Source organism: Dermacentor albipictus, unplaced genomic scaffold, assembly GCF_038994185.2.
Source record: "Dermacentor albipictus isolate Rhodes 1998 colony unplaced genomic scaffold, USDA_Dalb.pri_finalv2 scaffold_22, whole genome shotgun sequence".
Lineage (NCBI taxonomy): Eukaryota > Metazoa > Arthropoda > Arachnida > Ixodida > Ixodidae > Dermacentor > Dermacentor albipictus.
Window position 1 is genome coordinate 2,056,937 of NW_027225576.1, and position 22,449 is coordinate 2,079,385.

General features: G+C 48.1%; 1 protein-coding gene and 1 long non-coding RNA gene across 2 annotated transcripts in view; both read right to left on the reverse strand.

The window, feature by feature from the left end:
- LOC139052373 (uncharacterized) overlaps positions 1-15,034 on the reverse strand; it is a 224,955-nt gene extending 209,921 nt beyond the window's left edge. The window contains exon 1 of the mRNA XM_070529473.1: positions 14,967-15,034. The gene's annotated coding sequence lies outside the window, so the exon portion shown is untranslated. The remainder of the gene's footprint in view (positions 1-14,966) is intronic.
- LOC139052374 (uncharacterized) lies at positions 11,513-12,691 on the reverse strand. The gene is made up of 3 exons (XR_011509877.1): positions 12,493-12,691; positions 12,031-12,136; positions 11,513-11,640 (listed from the first exon to the last, which is right to left on the reverse strand). It is a non-coding gene; the product is annotated as an uncharacterized lncRNA (long non-coding RNA).
- Positions 15,035-22,449: the final 7,415 nt, after the last annotated feature.

Consider the following 22,449-nt stretch of genomic DNA (forward strand, 5'->3'; position numbering starts at 1 on the left):
GGCGTTACCACTTTAACAAACACCTCTGCGTACGCGGCAGCGTTAACGCGGAGGCCTGGTGCAAAACAGCGTGCCGGCATGACGTTACCCTCGTTGCTGACGACGGCGAACACTATCACAGACGACGGAAATTACGTGTAGAGCACTGAATGTGTTTCATCGGTGCTTGCACAAAGCGACCTGCGATTACGACAGTGAACTTTTCGGTCGTGCTGAAAGTTATTTTCATCTGAAAAAAAAAATACCATAGCATTCCAGGTTACTCGGGTCCCTCCAGCTTGCTCAGCAAGCGCTTGGAACACAGCAGAACAGGTGATCCTCCCGAGTCTTAACGGACGTGATTTGCTCCCTTCTCATCACACAGAAATGGTCCCGCATGTCGTCGTGCACAGCGAGCCTGGCAGTCGACTATGCGACCTGGAGTTCCTTTGCAATGTCTCGCATCGACTTCCCTGGGTGGTCACTCACGATGACTTGCAGCCGCCAGAGAAAATAAGGGGGGGAAATGGAGCTCGCGCACTCCGAAAAACCACATTATATTGCGTACCGCCTACTTTGCGTATTTGCTCGCAGAATTTCACTTTCGCCTTGCTTCAATTCTGTATGACATGTGCGGTGGTGCGTCGGTGTGCGGTGGGACTGTGCCATTTCTGTTCATTCTATTTCATTTGCTATGCTTCGAACAGTGGCACACAAACATTTCCATCGCTTGGTAAACATGCGCAGCTGCGCCGATGATCGATACACTACTCAGCAGTGTCAATTTCAAGATAATGCTAACAGGTTGCACTTTTTCTTCTTTTGTTGTGCTTTCTATGCTGTTTGCTAGAGTGTCCTGCGAAATGTGGTCTGCCCTTATACGCGTACAATGTGGCAAGTGTTCTGTTTGTAATGCGGCTTTAGCGTTATTGCTTCTTTAATATAGCCTGTGCAGGCACGCATATGTTGAACCATTATTCGTTCTGGCAAGACCTACACGGCCACAATAAATTAACCTTGCCTCCCGCTGGCAATCATGTGTTCAAATGGTGTAAGTTTAGTTTTGCTTGCAGCCCTCCTTGAGGCACACGTGTTGGCGGGAGTGCAAACGCTTAATCAAATCTAATCACGAGTTCAGGGTGTCTACTAAGTTGACATATCCAAATTCCCTGAGTTTTACAGGTTTTCTTTGAGTGCCTTTGCAAAATTCCCTGAGTGACGCAGAACTATTTTTATGTCAAGACGGGCTGAAACCATATCGCCCGATGCTGTCACTCTCTACTAACCATACGAAAAAATAAAAAAAAAACTACTTAGTCCAATTTGAATACTAAGGAGTAGTGTTTATGTTATTCAAAAAGAGAATAGGCGGGAGGGGTTAGTAAAATGCACAGCAAAGAAAATGTCTTCGAAAAAAATTGCAAATCGAGTCGGACTAAGTTTTGTAAATACGAATAAAAATACGAATAATACGAATAAAAAGGAGATGCATACAACAGCAAATATTTTCGAATATGAGCTATTTCTATCAACTGATAGCAAGCTCAGTGGTATGAAGCCCGAACTTTGTCACCATTGAGATTCTCTCTCAACAGCTCGTAAGTCAACCTCAACTGCCCTGACATCCTCTCAGCCCGCGCACGACGCCTCAGTGTTGTGTTTCACTGCCTTAACGAGTCTATTCTGGTTTGCATAAGGGACACCTGCATCTCGGCATCAGCCACCACATTGTTTTTTTATTTGAGCTCAAGCTCCTTCAAAACGGCGGCAGCACGCTTCCTCTCCCGTTCATTCCTCAGTGCGTAGATCCTTTTTGTTCTTGTCCTCCTTCCACCACTCGTTCGCCCCACAGACCACTTGAACCATCTTGTTCAGTTGCACAGTCCACGTCGAATTTTTCGAACTCATCCACAGCGCCAGTTCTGCTTACCAAAAGTGGCCCACTTGGCACTCTCATCGCAGCGGGAGGCCTCAACCCAGAAGGCCTCCCGTACACCCATTGAAAGTTTGAGAATAGGTTGAGGACGTTTCGACCCCAATGCCTCTAATCATTCGCTTTACCAGGTGTGACTGCTCTCCCATCGAGCGCCAGCTATCCTGAGGGAAACTTCGGAGGGAACCAGCTACTAGATGGTTCGATTGGTCTTTCGCCCCTATACCCAGGTCGGACGATCGATTTGCACGTGAGAATCGCTTCGGACCTCCACCAGAGTTTCCTCTGGCCTCGTCCTGCCCGGGCATAGTTCACCATCTTTCGGGTGCCAACGTGTGCGCTCTCGCTCCGCCCCGGCGACGAGTGAGCGCCTGGGACGGGCCGTTGCTGCTCCCTTTTTCGGACCCCTGTGCGGTCCGGGATCGCAACGCAGCCCGCAAGGGGCCTTCACGTTTCATTGCGCCATTGGGTTTCGAGAGACCCATTGACTCGCGCACATGTTAGACTCAAAACATCAGAAAAATCGGCCAGTTGGAAAATACAAATGCATGTCATTTACTGCCCTTAAGGGCCCGAACCACCGCAGGCAAATTCGAAAACGCTCTGTAGGCCTGCCGGTACACGTATTATGCTTATCGGTGCTCGTACTGGAACGGGAAATATCGGGTGCACGCGTGTATAATTAAGGAATACATACTGTGTCCCATTGCAATAGCCCCTTCTCTCGCTTGGTATGCTTCACTGCAATACTTTTGCGTATGCTTCACCAAGTAACATTTGTGTAGGGAGGCAAAGCTGCCTTTCGAAAACAGGAATTATGCAATGCATCGTGCTTTCCAAGCTTCTAAGCCAATCGCGAGGACCACAAAGGTGGAGTCCGTGCCATTGCTGACAGCAGCGAATTCTTTCAATAAAAAACACAGCATTTGACGGCAAGAAGCTTCATAGCGAACGTCGAAGCAGCTAGGCCTAGTGTTGCCGCCGTGCTGGCTACGGCTGCCAGCGGATCTGCGTGCGAGAGCGCCGGTTCGAGGCGGCAAGGTAATTAAAATGGCAGCGGTGGTGGCTTTGATTAATGCCGTTTCGCCCCTGCGATCACGGCAATACCTCCGGAAAGTCAGACGGCGAAGAGTTCTTACGTTTGAAATTTCAGACGTTCCAACACATTAACTCTATGGGGTACGTGGTGGCGCCGCGAAGTCGTCCAAATTATCGGGAATCCGGAAAGTCGGTCATTGACTGTACACTGGCAACTCCTCCAGCCGACGACAATGGCGCATAATCAAATCAGGTTATCATGCACCAAAAGCAAAGTCAAATTTCTTTTAAAAAGTTGGGTCACCTCAGCGACGATCCTTGCCTGGCCAAGGACTCCGAGGATCCCAACAAACTAAAAACCTCAGTCTTCTCAAATATGAGAAGGTGGGTGAGATGTATCCCAAATGAAGTTGTCGGTAGGCTCATTTATAGTTTTTCATTGATACCTGCTTCTCTTAAGAAGCTAATAACATGTGTGGTATCTATAAGTGCATCTTCGCCTAAAATCAATGCTGGGTGAAAGGGTATATGTTGATTATAAAACAAAGTGAAGTATTTTTTCCTTAGTGTTTCGGGTTGCACGCATGTTAATAAGATGTGGCTTACAGTAAGTTCACTTCCGCATTTTTCACAGCCAGACTTGTTTTTTCAGGAGGAAGTTGTGTCTAAGGTACGTGTGTCCCATGCGAAGGCTACATAAATTACTTCGATGAAGCGTTCTCGGTGTAAGCATGACTTCCATTCTTTTATGACAGGTTTTACAAGATGTAGTTTCTTACTTCATTATTCCATGTAGTCTGCCATTTATTTCTCAGTTGATGGTGCACTAATTTCATACAGTCTTTGTAAGGAATTGTTGCTATGATGATTTTTATGTCGAGCTTTTGCTGCACATTCATCTGCTTTTCCGTTTCCACCGATTCCGACGTGACTGGGCACCCAGCAAAATTTTATGTTGTGTCCTTGTCTTGTGGTTCTTATGTTATGTAGGATGTCGCCGATTAATGGTGTAATTGCATTTCTAGGGCGAAGTGCAGTTAGCACGCTTAGTGAATCTGTGCAAATTATGCTGTTTTCAATGTTCTCATTTATTTTTACAGCTAGAGAGATTGCGTAACACTCTGTAACAAAATGGATGCCCACTGAGGTAGGCGTACCATTTTTTCCAAAATGTTTTGTATCGCGGCACTGCCAACGTATCCTGCTGATTTGCAGCCATCTGTATAAAACGCTGTGTATTCCTCGTATTTTTCGTTTAGTGCTACAAATTCTTGTAGTACGTGTTCATGTGGTGTTTTTTTTAGACGTGTTAACGTGAAGTCGCACACTGAAGGCTCGCAATACCAAGGTGGGTGTGGATGGTGTTTTTGGGCTATCCGAGGCAATGTGTCCCTTATACAGCGTAAGTACAGCGTCGATGCATACGGCTCACACAAGGCTAACGTTTCAAAATATGCGCTATGCTAGCATGCAGGCTCGTGGCACAATAAACTCAAAAGGGACACAGTAATGGTCAACCTGCATGACACTGGCAATGCAACCTCATTTGTCTATGTAAACGGAGTGCGATCGTGAACATGTCACTCCTCGGATACGTGCACCCAACAGGATACAGATATTGAAGCAGGACACATGAGGAAATTTTGATGTTTGTCGGCCACAGCAAAACAAGAAGCAAACACGTCCTCAGTGCGACCCGAAACGTCCACCGGTCATGCGAAACGCAGAAAGGAGACGACGAATGACTGGTCCCACCTCGCTGTGTTGTTCACGGGGAGGTGGGACCAGTCAAGCTGGCGTTATGCAGCTTTTAAAAAAAAATTATGGGGTTTTACGTGCCAAAACCACTTTCTGATTATGAGGCACGCCGTAGTGGGAGGCTCCGGAAATTTCGACCACCTGGGGTTCTTTAACGTGCACCTAAATCTAAGTACACGGGTGTTTTCGCATTTAGCTCCCATCGAAATGCGGCCGCCGTGGCCGAGATTCGATCCCGCGACCTCGTGCTCAGCAGCCTAACACCTTAGCCACTGAGCAACCACGGCGGGTCTTTGCAGCATTTATCCTGCTATTCACACTGCTTGCATGCATCTGTGTACTTATGTTGTAAACAAACTTCTAACTTCAAAACAATATCACACCAAACGTGCTAGTGAATGCGACATGTAAATATGTGTGCGTACATGATTACTGCCGCACAAGTATAGGCACCGTGGTTCACATTGGTGCATAGCGGCAATAAAAATACATGGGTTAAAAACGGTACGTATAATGTCCAACAGTGTGGGCCAATGGATGGAAACGTTACGGAATAATTAGAAAACACAACGAAGTACTCCAAAGCGTCCCGTGCAGATGCTGCACACATCCGCATATAAGGGGGACCGATTCCATTCATAGAGAAATTATAGTGTTTCTGCAGCACGCTCTACAATAATGTCTATCAGCGATACGAACGTTACACTGTCACACCGACGGAGTATCGTATAAATTGAAAAACATACAAACTGTTACGCACGGTATGAGAGACATAGTCGTGCAGCACGCAACTTTTCCAATGCTGTGCCTCCACAAAAAATGCGCACATGAAAGAAACGCAGCGTTACGTGATATGAAATGTCGTACGCCGTCTTTGCTGCGAAAAGTGCGCGTGTCTGTGCAGTTATTGTCTGTGCATTTACAATTTATTGTGAATCGGTACACTCTGAGACTGAAATCTTATAATGCTGTTAGACTGATGTGGAGAAAACAAGGTGAAAGCGGGACATGGAAATTGAAGTGAATGAACAAACCGAGAACAACGTGAGAGCGGGAGCCAACATTTCGGCCAGTGGACTCGTTTTTTTCTAGTATCGACAAGTGCATTTGTCTTTGGTCAAGGCAACATGTTATGTGTTACACTGCTAGGGACACATAACACAGTTGTGCAGCGAAAAGGCTCATCCAAGCGCTTGATAATAACGAACAAGCATTAACATATGTTTCCAATCATACAGATACTACAACACAGGCCTATTCAGTATGATACATGAACCCGAAACCAACGAAAGAGGAACATGGAATGCAAAACAAAATGAAACAAAATTGAAATAATAAATGCATAATACATAACTACGCCTACTGGGTGAGGTGCTGCTCACGCAGGAGGAATGAAAAGCAATAAGAAAAAAAATATTCATGTTGCTACGGCAGGTTCTGCTGCTGCAGGACCTCAGCGACTGTTGTAGCCAGCGTCGTTAGGAGGCCTAATTGCGCCTGCATCAGCTGCATTCGGGTCTCCTACCCTCCCATCACGTCGCAGAGGCGGTCGAGAGAACTGGCAATTTTTTCCATCGCCACCGTTTGCTGTGTGAGGAATGCAAAGAAGCACTTCAAATATGGTGCGTCCTCCCGCGGGTGCACTTCTATATTCGTTCGCTTTGCGGAACCTATGTAACGTTATATCATGCACTTAAAAGACTAACTTGTTCGATCTGTACCATTCACACATAAACTTGCACTATTCCCTCTTTCAGGCTCACAGTAGTGTCACACATGACTTTGTAGGTGCACTTCTCGAAATGCCAATATGAATGTTAAATGACATCCTCTTGCTGTAAGGATATCAGTGCGTTGTATTAAACGGTACGCAGGTGAAGTCAGTAGGTGTAATAGGCAATTTATTAGTGCATCGCAATGTTTCGCTTGGATAGGTGCGTCTAGACCACACTTGGCAATGTTGCACAGCATGGCCGGTATAACGTAAAACTATTCCGTTTTGTTTCTATTCCAAAATGGCCGACAGCGCTCGCTCATTGGTCGAATTTTTTAGGCCACGCCCATTTTTCCTGCCTGTCAAGCGACGTCAGGAATGCTCAAAAACTGCCACGTCAAAGTGACGTTTACGCACGCATTATGCTAAATTATGCCGAATAAACCCGCCGAATTCGCGGAATAACCGGTGAGTGCCCCGTTCCGTTTGGAATAGAAAAAAATGGCGGCCTTCGTGATTGCGTTGGCGGCGGCGGCGGTGGCTCATCAGTCCGGGCGCGGGAGGAGGGAGCCGAGGATGCGTTTGACATGCCAGACGATCAGTTTCGGCGGCACTTTCGCCTGAAGAAACAGTGCGGTGGCTGTGCGACGAAGTGGCGGAGGAACTCGGAGGCGTGAGAACTTCAGCGCTGTCGGTGGAGCGGCAAGTGTTGTGCGCGTTGCGATTCTTCGCAACGGGCAGCTTTCAAGCCTCGGTAGGGAGCGAGGAGACGATCGGCGTGACCCAGCCTGCGGTCAGCAAGTGCGTGCGACGCGTGGCGGAGGCAATCGTCCACGCCGGGGCCCGCAACAAGTGGGTCCATTTCCAGAGGACGTCGGAGGAGAAGGCGGCCGTGAAGGAAGGGTTCCTTAGACGCGGCTTCATTCCCGGCGTCATCGGATGCATGGACGCCAGCCATCATCGCACCGAAGGGCGAGCAGAAGGCGGCATTTATGTGCCGCAAAGGCTACTACACCCTCAACACAATGTTCGTAAGTATCTTAATCTTTGTCTAATTTGCCCGTCATAGCAACGCGTGGCTTATGCTGCTGTGCGCGCTCTCGTCAGATCTGCGACGCAGGCATGCGGATCCTCGCCGTCAACCCTCTGCGACCGCGGTCAGACCACGACGATCACGTCTGGAGAACTACGTGGTTCTGTCGTCGGTTCCAGGAGTGGCATATTGCCAAGGCCGGCGAACACCTCCTCGCTGAGCAGCGGGAAAATTTTGTACAGTTGCAATTCTGGCAGCATGCAGCAAAGAGTGCTCGCGCCGTAGGAGAATATTGAAGCCCGAACCCCCTATGTCATAGTCAGGTTATTAAATATAGGCGAGATGTAGATTTTTAATGTGAGTGTACAGTGCACGCGTTGTCACATCCTTTTTTACACTGACAGTAATTTGTGAATGGAGACTACACAAAGAGCTGCCTTGCTGCAAATAGGGATGGTATGTCCCAGCTATTGTTATCTGTGATCACAGCTGCGTCACGTGCTCAGCCTGTAAATTTCTTTATTGCAGCCTTTCTGTAGTAGGTGCATTTTACATGACCCATGCTTCGCCTACTAAACTTTGTGCAGAGTTCATAACATGTTTTATGATCCTGCAGGTGACAGCGGCTACCCCCTGGAACCATGGCTCCTGACCCCAGTCACAGGCCACCCTCCCACACACACTGCCGAAGGCAGGTACAACACTGCACATGCTGCCATGCGGTCCGTAGTGGAGCGGTGCATTGGGCTTCTGAAGAGTCGCTTTCGCTGCTTTCAGCGGTACCGCGCCCTCCACTACGAGCCAGACCGCGCCGCCAACATCGTTGCAGCATGTGCAGTGTTGCACAACTTGTGTCTTGACGAAGGTGACGTGTTGTTGGATGATGTTAGTGATGACAGCAGCAACAGCAGCAGTGACGATGAAAGTGGCAACCCCTCCCCACAGAGAGTTCCCCAAGTGAGGGCAGCACGCATGATGTACCTGAGAGGCTGTGCTGCCCGGGATAATGTTATTAGCTCATTTGGCATGACACGGCAGCAGCACCAGCGATACCTACAAAGGGTGCGAAGGCAGCTGCGTCGACAGCAGCACCGACAGCAGCAATAAACACGTGCCCTACATTGCAGGCAGATATTTATTACTGCTGTATACACACCTAATAGACAGCAGGAACCAATGTGAAGAAATGTGTGCAATTAGAGGATAGCGTGCTGTTTTTTTTTATAGAATGTGCTCAATCATAACCAGCGTTTTCACGTGTCCTCTGCTGTTCTCACGTACTGTTCTCACGCACCTTGTAGGCCCTGCGCTGTTTTGCCACACAGCCACCGCACAGTTCCTTGACATAAGGCCACGTTATGCCGAAAACGATCGCCTGGCATGTCGAGCGCGTTATTCTCCCTTGAGAGAGTGTACATATGTAAATAGTCCTGAAATTGAAGGAACACAAATTGTAAATATTCATTTCAAGTGCAACTTGCATTGTTTAAAATCGTTTATTTATATCTGCATTGTAAATAAAACCACGTGATCCATCTTCGATGCCATCTTTCATCAAAGCAAATGACAGACAAGTACACAGAGCATGGCTTCAAGGCGCCATAATAGCCGTGTGATGTTCATTACATGGGACCCAGTACACTACCTACGGGCCGTTTGCAGATGTTAAATTGCATAAATATGACACGAGGATAATGATATTTTTTTGAACTAGCAGACAACCATTTTTCTTCATCCAGCAACTTAACAGCAAGAAAGATGTCTTTTCTATTATGTAGTTGGCATGTTTGTAGCACAAAACAGTTTCTTTTCAATGACTAGTGCCGTAATAAGATCACAATATAAAGCAGCCATGACATGCTTCTAAGGAACGACAAGTGAGAAAATGCTTGGCACTAAAACGGTATTTCATATAACGGCTGCAAGACCAGCCTGGCAGCGAATGTCAAAATAGCGGCCACATCGATGGCTCCGTTACGTATGTCGCAAACTGTGCTCAACTACAATGGGGACTAGGTTGTATTGCTATCATAGGCAAGGACACCTGAAATATCACAATAACCATCACAAGTAACAGGTGCTTGGTGTGACCAGTGGCTACGTCATCAAGAATATTTTGATACGCATGCGCAAGCCTGGTCTGCCTGTGTATAAACACACATGCTTCTCGCAATAAAGCGCTCTTTCGTTTCCACTTGGTGTTAACAAAAATACCAATTCGGCCACTTTGCGTAGGCACGAATAGTTTGACATTACAAACATGACATACATATGGCATGAAAATTGACTTCCAGTTATCACAGCATTGTAGTTATTAAGTGCACCTGTATGTGTGCGAGACAATGTCGTAGTTGCCGTAAAAGTGATTGCATAATGTATCTTCCTTGGAAGAACGGTGCACATTGAAACATATCAGTAACAGCAAAACAAAAGTGAACAACACCTAATGAAAATATGGCAAAAATGTACATGTAAGTTATACCGTCTCACTTGGATAAATAAATATACACACGAAATGAAATGAACTTGGGGAAAAAATACGGTTAGAAACAGAAATGCAAAAATATGGCAAAAATTGTACATATAAGGTATACCGTCTCACTTGGTCAAATAAATATACACACGAAATGAAATGAACTTCGGGAAAAAATACGGTTAGGAATAGAAATGCAAAAATATGGCAAAAATTGTACATATAAGTTATACCGTCTCACTTGGTCAAATAAATATACACACGAAATGAAATGAACTTGGGGAAAAAATACGGTTAGGAACAGAAATGCAAAAATATCGCAAAAATTGTACATATAAGTTATACCGTCTCACTTGGTCAAATAAATATACACACGAAATGAAATGAACTTGGGGGAAAAAATACGGTTAGGAACAGAAATGCAAAAATATCGCAAAAATTGTACATATAAGTTATACCGTCTCACTTGGTCAAATAAATATACACACAAGATGAAATGAACTTGGGGAAAAAATACGGTTAGGAACAGAAATGCAAAAATTCTACATATAAGTTATATAATGCCTTACTTGGGCAAACTTACACTGCAAATGAAAATACACATAACAGAAATTACCTTCCACAAAGAAAAATATATCATTAGGGACAGAAATGTACAGAAAACAGCCATATCATCCTTTAGTGCTACATACAAAAAAAGAACAATGCATTCGTGTTTCAAGTGACATGACTATCAGTCTTCGCTTCCATGGCCACGCATGACCTGCACATCAGTTCAGAAGACTGGCTACAACTTGGCGGCACAACTTGACCTTGCGAGGACGTATGGGCACCACCACCAAATGCTGCAGCGGTGATATGAACGGAAAGATAGGCAACACTTCTACCTGCACAGCACTGAAGGATGATATGGGGAAAAAAAACTGTCCCTCATGGCTGAGGCGGCTCGTGGAGGTGAGCGAGGGCAGCCAGCAGTTGGCGCAGCGAGGTTGCGATGAGACTAGTGGCCTCTCGCGAACCACGCATCTCGGCTACGAGCTGCTGCACGACCTGCCGCGTCGCCCTCTGTCCTTCCACCAGCTGCTGGTGATGCTACGAAACAAATTCACTTAGTTAGCGACAGGCTATGCAATGTAAATGCTCGATTTGCACTGTTTGCAAGTGTTGCAGTTTCAGCAAGGTTACTCTTGAGGGCAGCGAGATCATTTACATATGACATGACAAATGGCCGTGCAAACATACATGGTCCGTTATGTTAAAAACGTGTGGAACGTAGCAAGTCCTACCAAGCTGCCTCTGCCTGTCAGAAGACAGTATTGGTGACTAGTTGAAAATTTAAACAAATGATGATCATGCTGCGGCGATACATGCAACCATGGAAATGTTTTGTAAGTTGCTATGTGTTAAAGAACACCTCAAAGGAGATGTATAAACGTGCATGAGACAATGAGCCAAATGACTACAGATGCCTCTCATGTGTAACATGGTTGTAATGTACATTATTACCATGTGCACTAATCACCTCTTCAAAAAATGACCCGGCCAAGTTGTACGCACCTGCCGATGTTGCTGCAGCAACAGCTGGTGGAAGCTTGCGGCCTCCGCATTTGCCGCCTCGGCTTGCTGGCTTTGCCGCGCATAGTCTGCGGCCGTCCTGCACACCGCGTCCTCGAGGACCTGTTGGCGGGGTGGCCTGCGGGGCTGCAGCCGAGCTGATGGTCCGTAAAAATAAAATCAGTAAACAGGTTAAAAAAACTAATTTCACTCCATCGTGCATACACATTTTACTGGTTCATTATCAGGTGGAAGCCCAGAAAAATACTTCCGGCAACACACCGTTCACAAAATGAACAGTAAATTTGCATAAACAAAAAGGCACTACACCATCATAAAATACTACACTGATAGTACTTTCAGCTTGTACGCTGCATTACAAATGGTGTTAACAGTCAGATTATTGTTCCATTTTGCAGCGACCTTTAGGCAGGCACTTTTTCTTTGCCATGTGTATAATATAAATACACAATTTCTGTTTCAAAGGCCTTAATAGATACTGCTTGGAGTGATGTGTTCGTATTGCAATAGCTGCTGAAGTGCCTTACGTGCAGTGCCACTGGTCCCCGGCTCCGTGCCTACTGAGACGCGGGCAGCTGCTGGTGGGGCAGGGGGCACTTCGGCATCCGGCTCCTCCTCACTGGCTGCGTCCTCCTGGAACAATAAAGTACAGGACATAATGTGATTGAGTTCCATCAACTGGTTGCAATGTCTATTTCACTTATAGTTTTTAAATCAGAAAATTCTTAATCCAGCATGCGACATACTAGTGACTTGGAGCTTTTACAACTCGTTGCTAATGCTTTTCGGATTAACGAGCCATGAAATCCACCACAAGGTGTTTCTTAACAGCAGTGGGGCAGCATTTCCGTTCTTGCAAAGTACGGATATCATGTGCTGGCATGTGTGTTGAATTGTAAGAAAACACACACAAGCACACAACGGCACAATATTCACCACAGTGTAACTGCCCGACATCGGTACACATAGCAACGAACATTGCTACTCACCTCGGAATCGCCAGGGAAAAAACTCCACAGGGGCGGAAGCTGGGCCGGTTCGGCCGAGCATGGCGAGCACGCGACCCTCCAGGCCGCCCAACTTCCCGCCTCCCGTCTTCCTGCAAATGCATGAACACCGTCAGCTTATACGTTCCGAAGATGTTGCTAGTCGCGGGCTCACCTCTTCTCGGCGCCGACCTGCGCCGCGACCTTCTTACAGTCGTAACACAGCCGGGCCCAATAGAGGCGCCAGCGCCGGGCTGCCTTTGCTGCCGGTCCGACGGCGTTTAGGGCGGCGGCAATCTCCTCCCACAGTTTTCTTTTTTGAGCAGCACTCATACTTGGCGAGAGGCTTGTGGCGCCTCTCGCAAAGTATGGGTGCTGCTCGATGAACTGAACTAACGTAGCGGCCTGCGCGGCCGAAACGCGCGGGTTTTACGTGCCAAAACCACTTTCTGGTTATGAGGCACGCCGTAGTGGAGGACTCCGGAAATTTCGACCACCTGGGGGTTCGAAATTGTATAGTGTAGTGCATGTATAGTGGCTGACCCTCGCTGCGCCTTGACCTCCTTGGCCGGGCAGGTTCCGTGGCACCAGACGTGCTAGTTGCTCTACTGGGGCCCGGCTGCGGCTCCTGACCACTTTCGGGGTCTTGGCGGGGCTCTGTTGATGTTTCACTGGCCTGGTAACATGCCAACATAAGGAAGGAGACTATAACACCTGTAAACATAATGTCACATGCAATGTGCGACTGATTTGCACAACTTCACGCCTGCACCCTCTTTTGGAAACTGTACCGCTACAGACGACACAATTTCAATTTAAACACAAGGTCGTGTTGCTTTGCCCTGCATTACCACTCCACAGGTCGAGTAGTAAAGAGGATCTAGATGGCACAACGTCGGGTCACCTTGATTGCATAACGTGCACACTTCAGGCTGCTCTGTACTGCCTGCTATTTGCCGTCACAGTGCACCTCCCTGACCTTTTTAGACAATGGCGTCACCCTCAAGAAAACAAAACACAACAGTACACTTGCAAATAGTATCCTCACATCGGATCCACTTGACAAGAAAAAGGGCTCTCCGACCCCGACGCAGCTGCCAGCTCCGAGTAGTTGCAGAACGCGCACTCGGACGCCGCCGAGCCGGCCGGCCGCCGGTTGCTCTGCAACAAAAAAAGTGCACTCGTATTAAAGCGAACCGCATTCATTAAAACCGAATTTTCACTCACCTCTGCCCCGCCTAAAATTTACCGACGTCTTGCCTACATTTATACACGAACTTTGACCACCACAACATCCACTCTCGCTCTGTGTCGACTGGCGGCCCTTCTTCATTGAGCAGGGCCACCAGTTGTTTCCTCAAATCTTTCCTTTTTGCGGCCCAAGAATTGGCATCGAATTCCCCCGACCTACTAGCAAGCATGGAGGCTCCTCTCCATGAAATTTACGATGATTTCTTCTTACCGATTCGCAATTTAGTATGCAGGCATGGTGTTGTGGTGGCCTTCGTTCATCTATAGAAGCTGGCAAACTAGCCGTCTGCGAGTAAGATGGCCAAGGAATTGAACTCATTTTCTTGAACGACGTTATTTCCTACAAATAGTTTTATGCTATTTCTTCTGAAACCAGCAATTGAATAGAAAAAGAGCACTGGTACAGTGCCGTACGTCTGCTCACAACTGCACGCTTGCAATGCACACTTACCAAATTTTCGGACGCCAGTAGAAGGGCAGCCGACGAGTCTACGTCGAAGTCCCGCGCGTCTTATTCCGAGGGCTGCGGTGAGGCTTTGCCATTCTTCGCATTAGCTTGCAGGTGCGTGAAAACGTTGTACACACCCATTCACAAAATGAAACGGCCACACTAAAACTCGCACACGCGCTAGCTACACCGCGTTCTTTCGTTCTTGCTCAGCTCTACCAATATTCAAAACAGGGCTCCATGTTTACACGACGCCCCTCTGGCAATGCCCGATGGCTGACATACACACGCAGAAACAAAGCGTGTCAGTTTATAATATCACCTAAATTGTGCTTCGCAACTGTGTTAGTTGTACCACAATTTATGCATTAAAATATAACATTTCACAGATCTCTTTCCCATTCATGTTACCTAAAGCGACCGCAACCAACCGTAGCCAATGCGCAGAACCCGCAGTGCGGCCACTACACTCGATTACAAAACACCCGAGCTGCTCTAACACTCGCCGGGCCGCGATCTCTCATGCCATGTGAAGCGTTCGAGAGCGCGCGTTGGTAGTCCACGCTGACTTCACGGGTAAGCAGTCGCTTGGTTTATTGAACGTGACGATCGCGGCGGCGAAACCATCGCGGAAGGCGAACATTTCAGAATACGGCCGCTGCAACCAGCGTCGTTCGTGGACGGGAAACGCACCGGCCAGTCGCTAACGGTGGCATGCGACATCGGCCCTCGCGAAAGCCCGCTATTCTTCGTAGTCGACTGCATCACCGACACTTACCTCCTCGTCGACACGGGAGCCCAGCTGTGCATCATTCCCGCCGCGGCCACAGACCAACAACGCGGCAAGTCCACACTCACTCTGCACGCAGTGAACAATGCAATCCCGTCCAATGGGCTCCGGTCAATAACGCTATAGGCGTCGGTCTCCGCCGTTTCCGATCGCCGACGTCAGCTTTGCCATACGGGAACAGCCATTGTAACTTAGATGTGAATGTTCGCGATCGGCGTCTTGATAACGCCGCATACTTCGGCGTACGTACACGGTCGTCCACTTCCAATTTGAAGACGGCTCCGGGCGGCCGGCGAGACCGCCGCTCCGCGGAGCGCCGCTCGTGGGCGCCGGGGTAACTAACGCGCCGGCGCACTGGCCGCCACAAGCGTGGCCGGAGCCGCGTCGTCTGCTACAGCGCGTCTGCACTAGTGTGTGATGGCGGCTGAGGCCAGGCCTGTGGCTGCCAGTGCGCCGGCGCGTTAGTTACCCCGGCGCCCACGAGCGGCGCTCCGCGGAGCGCCGGCCTAGAGTTACTGTATATGCTACCACAGGTAGCTACCTGTGGTAGCATATACAGTAACTCTAGCTTGAGGTAGGGTGCCTCGATGCGCGCGCCCCCGCTTAGGGTGAGGACATCTGCGTCGTCTGCTACGGCGGCCGCCATTCTCGCTCCCACTGCATGCTCGTTCTCGCGGAGAACGGACTCCTCCGCTTTCCGGCTCCCTATCTCACGCTCGGCAGCGACTGGGGCTAACCCCCTTTCTCCCGCGCTGTTATGCGGAGGGCGTTAAAAGGCTGAATGGGCATTTTTCTTCGTGAACGGAGGCGCGGTAAACAGGATTGCATGGGAAACCTCACTGATGTCCCAATGCAAGTGAGTGAATTTGATCGGTAAGAAAATTCAGCCGACGCGGTCAATGCAACAACGTCTTGGTTCTGCACGCTTTGAAGAAACAGCATCAGCAACGGTAATAAAATATAAAGTCCCCTTTTCGTCTGGTAACAGCCAGATGAATACAAAAGCTGTTACCCAAGCAAACATGAAATCATTTATTCAGTGCTTATGAAAACACACAAAGTTAGAGATTTGTGTTTAATGGGAACGTGAACACTGAACATTATTGCACTTTTTAAAAGTCGACATTTATGTTAAATAGACCGTAATTGATAAAATAGTTGTGATCACTATATATATAGATGCAGACTTCAGACTTTGAAGGAAAAGGCTCGCAGAACTGCAGATTCCAGCTTGCTTACGCAAGGCTGACCCCTGCACAAGTCTTGCTTCCGTGGCCACTAGGATGAGTGCTCGGAATTTGTCGGAGATGAATTCGGAGCCTCACTCTGGCATATGCAGCAGTCAGCATTTTGCTTATTCGTTCTTTGTGAGCCATGCATGTGTTCACTGAGGGTTTGTCTATGCCTTCGAGATAGGCTATCAGAGAACGAAGTGGCGACTTCATGGTGAAAAATTTGCCTGTGCACCATGAGTTGACAGCGGTGAAATGTTCCTCGTAGTTTTTTAAAGTTTTCATGACATCAGCGCTTGGATATACGAGGTTTTGCCCATCCCTGACGTATTCCTTGAGTGCAGTCAGGGAAGCATACTGATCGTCAGGCTTGCCAAGGAGAGCAGCCTTGCACTGCGGACAAGTTATAGATTTCAAAATTCCTTTCAAAATAAAACCGCCAAGGTAAAACAAGATGCGGCACTCGGTTGACGTGAGCTCTTCAATGAACAGAATTTCCGTGTCGTTGATTTCATCGACTTCGCTTTCTGCACATTCCTTCTTGCTATGTGCAAGCAGATCGACAAGGTATTCGCGGTCGTCAAGTTCGTAGCTTGTTGATCTCGGAGTGTGAAGAAAGTGGCTGACGCTGACGAGTCGGAGTGCACACTTCAAGTCATACGCAGTGGGCACTGGCTTCATGAGCCGCACCACAGAAAAAAAGGTTTTCTAGGCAGTCTTGCAACAGCCTGCTCGTGAGGAGGAATTCATACCCTTCACTGCCAAGAAGCACTTCTTGAAGGCGAAGGACAGCCGTTGTCGCAATTAGGACCCCTGCTTGCGATGGCTTCCACTGAGATCCAGTGCCCATTTTCAGTTCTCTGATGGTGTCTGTTGCCGTGCGTAGTGTGTCCAAGGCGGCATGATATTTAGTAATGTTCCTGCGGCTTAGCGCCATGGTGGGATGACGCGATGACATGAGGGCATACCACCTAGAAACGAGGTCCATAAACCACGCTGTTGTTTCGGCCTCTGGCTCAATCACTCCTTCTTTTATTAGGAACCGAATAGCTGGTGGGGCTTCACGGAAGAGCTGGACAGCGACTCCTACTTTCATTTTGGTGAAGTGCCCACAACTAATGTGGGTTTCTGACAAATTTGGTGCTACCTTAAGTTCGTTGGCTGCGTCATAATCCAAGACGGCCTGTACATGCTCCAATTTCACCTTCGAGGCCGTCAGTCCGTTCCTGCTTACTGTAGTATCACTGAGTGTGAAAACTTTTGAGCTTAGAAGCTGTCCTTTCAGGTTCTTAAGGACATGTGCCGGGTCCGAGATGAAAAAAAGTTCCTTCCCTTTTAAGGTTGGGTGAGGTATTGAGCACGAAGTTGTCGAATGGCGGTGGCTCGAAAAGCCAAATTCTCTCCACATAGCGCGGTTTGCTGCACCCATGTCACATGTGATAACACGGACTCTTAGAGAAATCTGGCTGCATATCTGCACTATTTCCAGGACATATGCCTTGAGTACAGAGCCGTCCACGTGCCTACCAGTGAATTCATAGGCTATCACTTGCTTCCATCTCTGGTTTACCCCACCTAGCATAAACACCAAAGCATGATTGGCTGGCTCTTCAGGCTTTGAGGGCAACGTCGTTCCTCCCAGAAGCACGTCTTCGCCACGGTCGAGTTCAAATCCGGGTGCTATCTCCATTTCATCTAAAAAGAGAACGCAGTCTTTCTCCACGTCCTCCATTCCCTCTGCTTTCGACCTCATGACGTCGATCACTTCATGCAGGATACCTGGCAGAAACTTCAGGCCCTGAATTCTTCTTGCTAACGTTCTGCTGGATGGAAGAGGGTAGCCAATCTTTCTGAGTGTTTCATACCCGGTGGTTCCACAAGCAAATTTAATTTTTAGACCTTGCTTTACTGTTTGCGCTGACCACGAATTACCATGATTGTTGTTCCGAGAAAGAGCACGAATTTGGTCTTCATTTAAAAACTTCGTATTTCGTGAGAAATTAGTTGCCTCTTTCTGCAGCTTGCGTACCTGCATCTGTAGTTTTTTGACAGTGTTCTTAGATTCGTTATGATGTTGTCTAAGCTTATTATTGGCTGCTGTGAGATCTGCAATCTTCTTCCTAAGCTCAGCTGCCTCAGAATCGAGGGGTTGGGTCGCAGTAACTATTGCAGTTTCTTGAAGCCGTGCATCCCTGGGGGTCGAAGTAAGTTGCCCATTAGCATTGTTGGTTTCCGTAGCCGCCAATCTCTCATTTATCTCCCCGTCTGACGAAGAATCAGCGGGAGAAAATTCCTGCGTAGTTGAGGGAAGAACGTTTCTCACTTCTCGTGAAGAATTGTGTGCGGCTGCGTCGTCACTGAATAATGCAGGCACGTGTGCATTTCATTCCCTTGGTGGCCTTCGCTCTTTAGGAAGTTCTGGAAACAGATAAATAAGAAAAAATGCCCATTACATATATTTAAGATTGTGTTAACTAAAAGCAGAATAGAAGGCGCGCCAGAAAATTTAATATGTATGCGCATGAATCGTTTCCTCACATAAGTTTTTCAAATGTAGATAATGAGCCGATAAGCAACGTGGTAACAAATACCAGGGTCAGGAGGCATCTCACCTTTGAATGGGAACACCGTTGGTACAGCATTAGGCTTGAGCTTCTTCCACCCATCCGCGCGGTTCTGTTCGAAGCTGCTGGCTTCGAAATGAGCCTGCAGATGAATTTGATATTGAAATTAGCGGCGCATTTCCGGCTCGATAATGAAAACAATGAAGGCAGCACGCAAGAGAACACAGTAGTCCAAATATCAGTCGAATTACTCGAATGAGAGCCTCAATCTGCACATAACATATCCTGTCTATCTCATTCACTGACTTAATCCGCCATCGCAGAACGAAGCGTCGGGTTAACAGGCCAAAGAACAAATTAGTCGAAATATCAGGCGAATTACTCGAATGAGCGCCTCAATCTGCACATAACAACGATCTCTGTTAATCTCATTTACTGACATAATGCGGCGTCGTAGGACGAAGCGTCCGGTTAATAGGCAGCGGAAGCTACCCAACGCCGCACACATGTCAAAAACAACTTCAGAAATCGTGAGTGAATTAATCAAAATTGGTTCCTGGACCATCCATTTGCACAGTAATTGCCACAGCTTATGTGCCCTTGCTTGTCCTCATGCTCTGTGCCTTGATGCAATATTTGGGCCCAGACCGCAATTCGCTGGCAAGCGCCTAGTAAAGGCAATTACCTTTGAATGAAAAGAAGCGGCGAAAGCACGCGTGGTACGTATTCCCCAGCGGACACGTGTCGTGCAATTTCGGATGCGAACAAGCAAGCGGCAGACAATGGCCTGTACCGCGCTGTAGTGAAACTCATTTACTTTGTTTTAGTGTTTCACGCAGCTTTTTTAAGCCGAGCAAGAAGAATATTGAACGACACTTAGCTGCCCAAACGCAACAAAATACAAATAAATCGCAACAAAAACAGCACTGAACCAACATGTGGCACTTACGCTGCAGACACACGAGGAGTTCGTCGGTTGCCACTTGTCACGCTTGACTCGCACCAGCCACAGAAGCCGCCTTTTTGGGTCCCTTGGAAAATGGAACATCCTCCAACCATTTCTCGAATGGTTGGAGCACTGAGGAACACAACATCCAGGCATTCTACGCCGATGAAAGCCGCGCGAACGCAGCAGCGTTTCGAGGACGCCCGCACAGCAGCGCGGCGAAGTCGACGCGGGCAACGCAATGGCGGAGGGAGCGCGCGAAAACAGGTTTAGGCGGCGCCGGCTGGTTCAAAGGGTGACCTCACCCTAAGCGGGGGCGCGCGCATCGAGGCACCCTAGCTTGAGGCGGTAGCGAGCGATCCTTGCGGTGATCGCTTGCAACACATGCGCGCATGCGCACATCACCCCATGGAAGCGCGGCCGGCGCGGCTGTGAGCGCGCGCCGTAGCAGACGACGTCTCTACGGCAGACGGCGCCTTCCACATGTTTTCAACAATTTACGCAGACGAAAACAAAAGCGCACAATGCTTAAAGTAAAAAGTCCCAAATAAAGTGATTTGAGTCTCTCATAAGTACTTATCTAATGAACTTTAAATATTTTATTAAAATTGTGTTGGCAGATCTACTAGCAGAAGAACTGCTTATAACGTATATCTGCATGACTGCCGGCGCTCGCTGCTTGCAAATTGCAATTGCTTCGTTCTTTTCGCACTTCAACACTAGTTTTATTTGTTCTGTGTGTTTCGTAAAGCGCGATGCGCTATTGCTGCGTCCCACGCTGCACCTCAAGCGAACGACGAAAGGAGCCCGGAGTGTCCTTCCATGAGCTACCATCCGACAGCGCTATGCGGAGGCGATGGATGACTGCAATAGCGCGAGAGGTTTCGGCACCTAACACAACATCTTATTACACTGTTGTGTGCAGCCTGCACTTCAAACCATCTGATTTCCGAGACGACTGCAAACGACGACGTCTACTAAAACCAGGCGCAGTGCCCAGTGTGTTCAGTGCCCGGACGCCGTGCACGGAGAAATGCGGCGCTCCGGCGAAACCCGAAGATGGAGGAACCAGAAAACGCAAGCGCGAGCCTTCGCTAAGTGTACCTTGTGTGTCAGTGAGTGGAGATGAGCAACACGAAGATGTGGTCGGAGGAAGCAAGGGAGCACCTTCAACTGAACAACCTGCCGAGCTGGCGACAGCACGAAGTGCTGCTGGACAAACCAGCGGGCCATTCCCAGATGGTAGAAGCAGCGCACTCGGCTTTGAGCATGGCGCGATTGCACCGATCGGCGCATCGCATGAGCCTGCAGAAAATAGCGAACAGGTCACAATTGTTGCCACAGCTTTCAGGAACAAGAAACGAAAAACCAAAGCCAATGTTAAACGGTCATTCGCCACACAGACAGCGCCAACACCACATTCTTCAACTTTTTCCGTCCAGCGAAAGCGATGGCGACAAAAAGAACGCGCCCTGAGAGTGAAAATTGATAGACTAAGCAGAACAGTTGACATGTACAAGCAAGAGCTGCAGAAGCTTAAGGAAAGCTGCTTAGTGAGTGCATTTTTAGAAGTTGCGGCCGATGCAGAAGACGGAAGTGCGAAAGCAGTGCTGCTTCGAGACCAAGTTAAGAATTACAAGACGAAGAAACCACAGTGGTCTGAAATCACCATCAGACATTGCATCGTTATTCGACACCTGTCGACAAAGGCCTACGAGCACATCAGATCTGAGGGGCTCCTCCGACTACCATGTCGAAGCACTCTACAGAAATATATTGGAACAGTCGCCGGAAAAGTCGGGTTTAACGACCTGGTACGTTGCCGCCTGGAAGCAGAACTTCAAAATCTGCAAACACCTCAGTCCAAGGTGTGCGGTCTCGTGGTAGACGAGATGAGGATTCGGGAGAAGCTGATTTACAACAAGCAAAGAGATGCATTTGTAGGTGATGTTGACATGGGCCCTGAACTCCAAGATATTGTTCCCAGCTCAGAAGACGAAGTCCTAGCCAACTCTCTTTTGTGTTTTTTACTGTGCGGTCTGCACGCGAGGTTTAAGATACCTGTAGGGTATTTTTTTACCAAAGGCTGCACGGGAGAACAGCTGGCAGTAGTTGTACGTCACGTGCTCAAGAAGACGACCGATATAGGGTTCGACATCGTCCGGCTGGTGACTGACAACCACAAGGTGAATGTGGCAGCGATGGATATTCTGTGCGGAGGCAAGGCGAGCATACAGGCTTCGCACCCTGCCGATCCCTCTAAGGAGATTTTTCTTTCTTTTGACCAAAGCCATATCATCAAAAATGTGAGGTCACAGTTTCTGGCGAAGGACTTCGGTAAAGAAAAGCAGATCACATCAAGGTATGTGAAAAGTCTGTATAAAATGCAGAAAAACTCGACAGTGAGGCCAGTAAGGTTCCTGACCAGAAAACACCTGTATCCAACAAACATCGAAAAAATGAACGTCAGGTCAGCGGTTCAGTTGTTTTCAGTTCCCGTAACTGCCGCACTTTGCTACCTCAAAGATCAGGCCGGCCACACATGTGATCTGGACTTCGCTTCAGCAGGACCCACAATTGAATTCATGCAAATGATACAGAGGTGGTTTACAGTAATGGACATCAGCAACTGCCAACAACACATCCATTGCAACAACGCCGACGCCCGCCAGTTTACGGATGCTGATGATCCTAGATTAGAGTGGCTCGAGATTGTTTTTCTTGCTTAC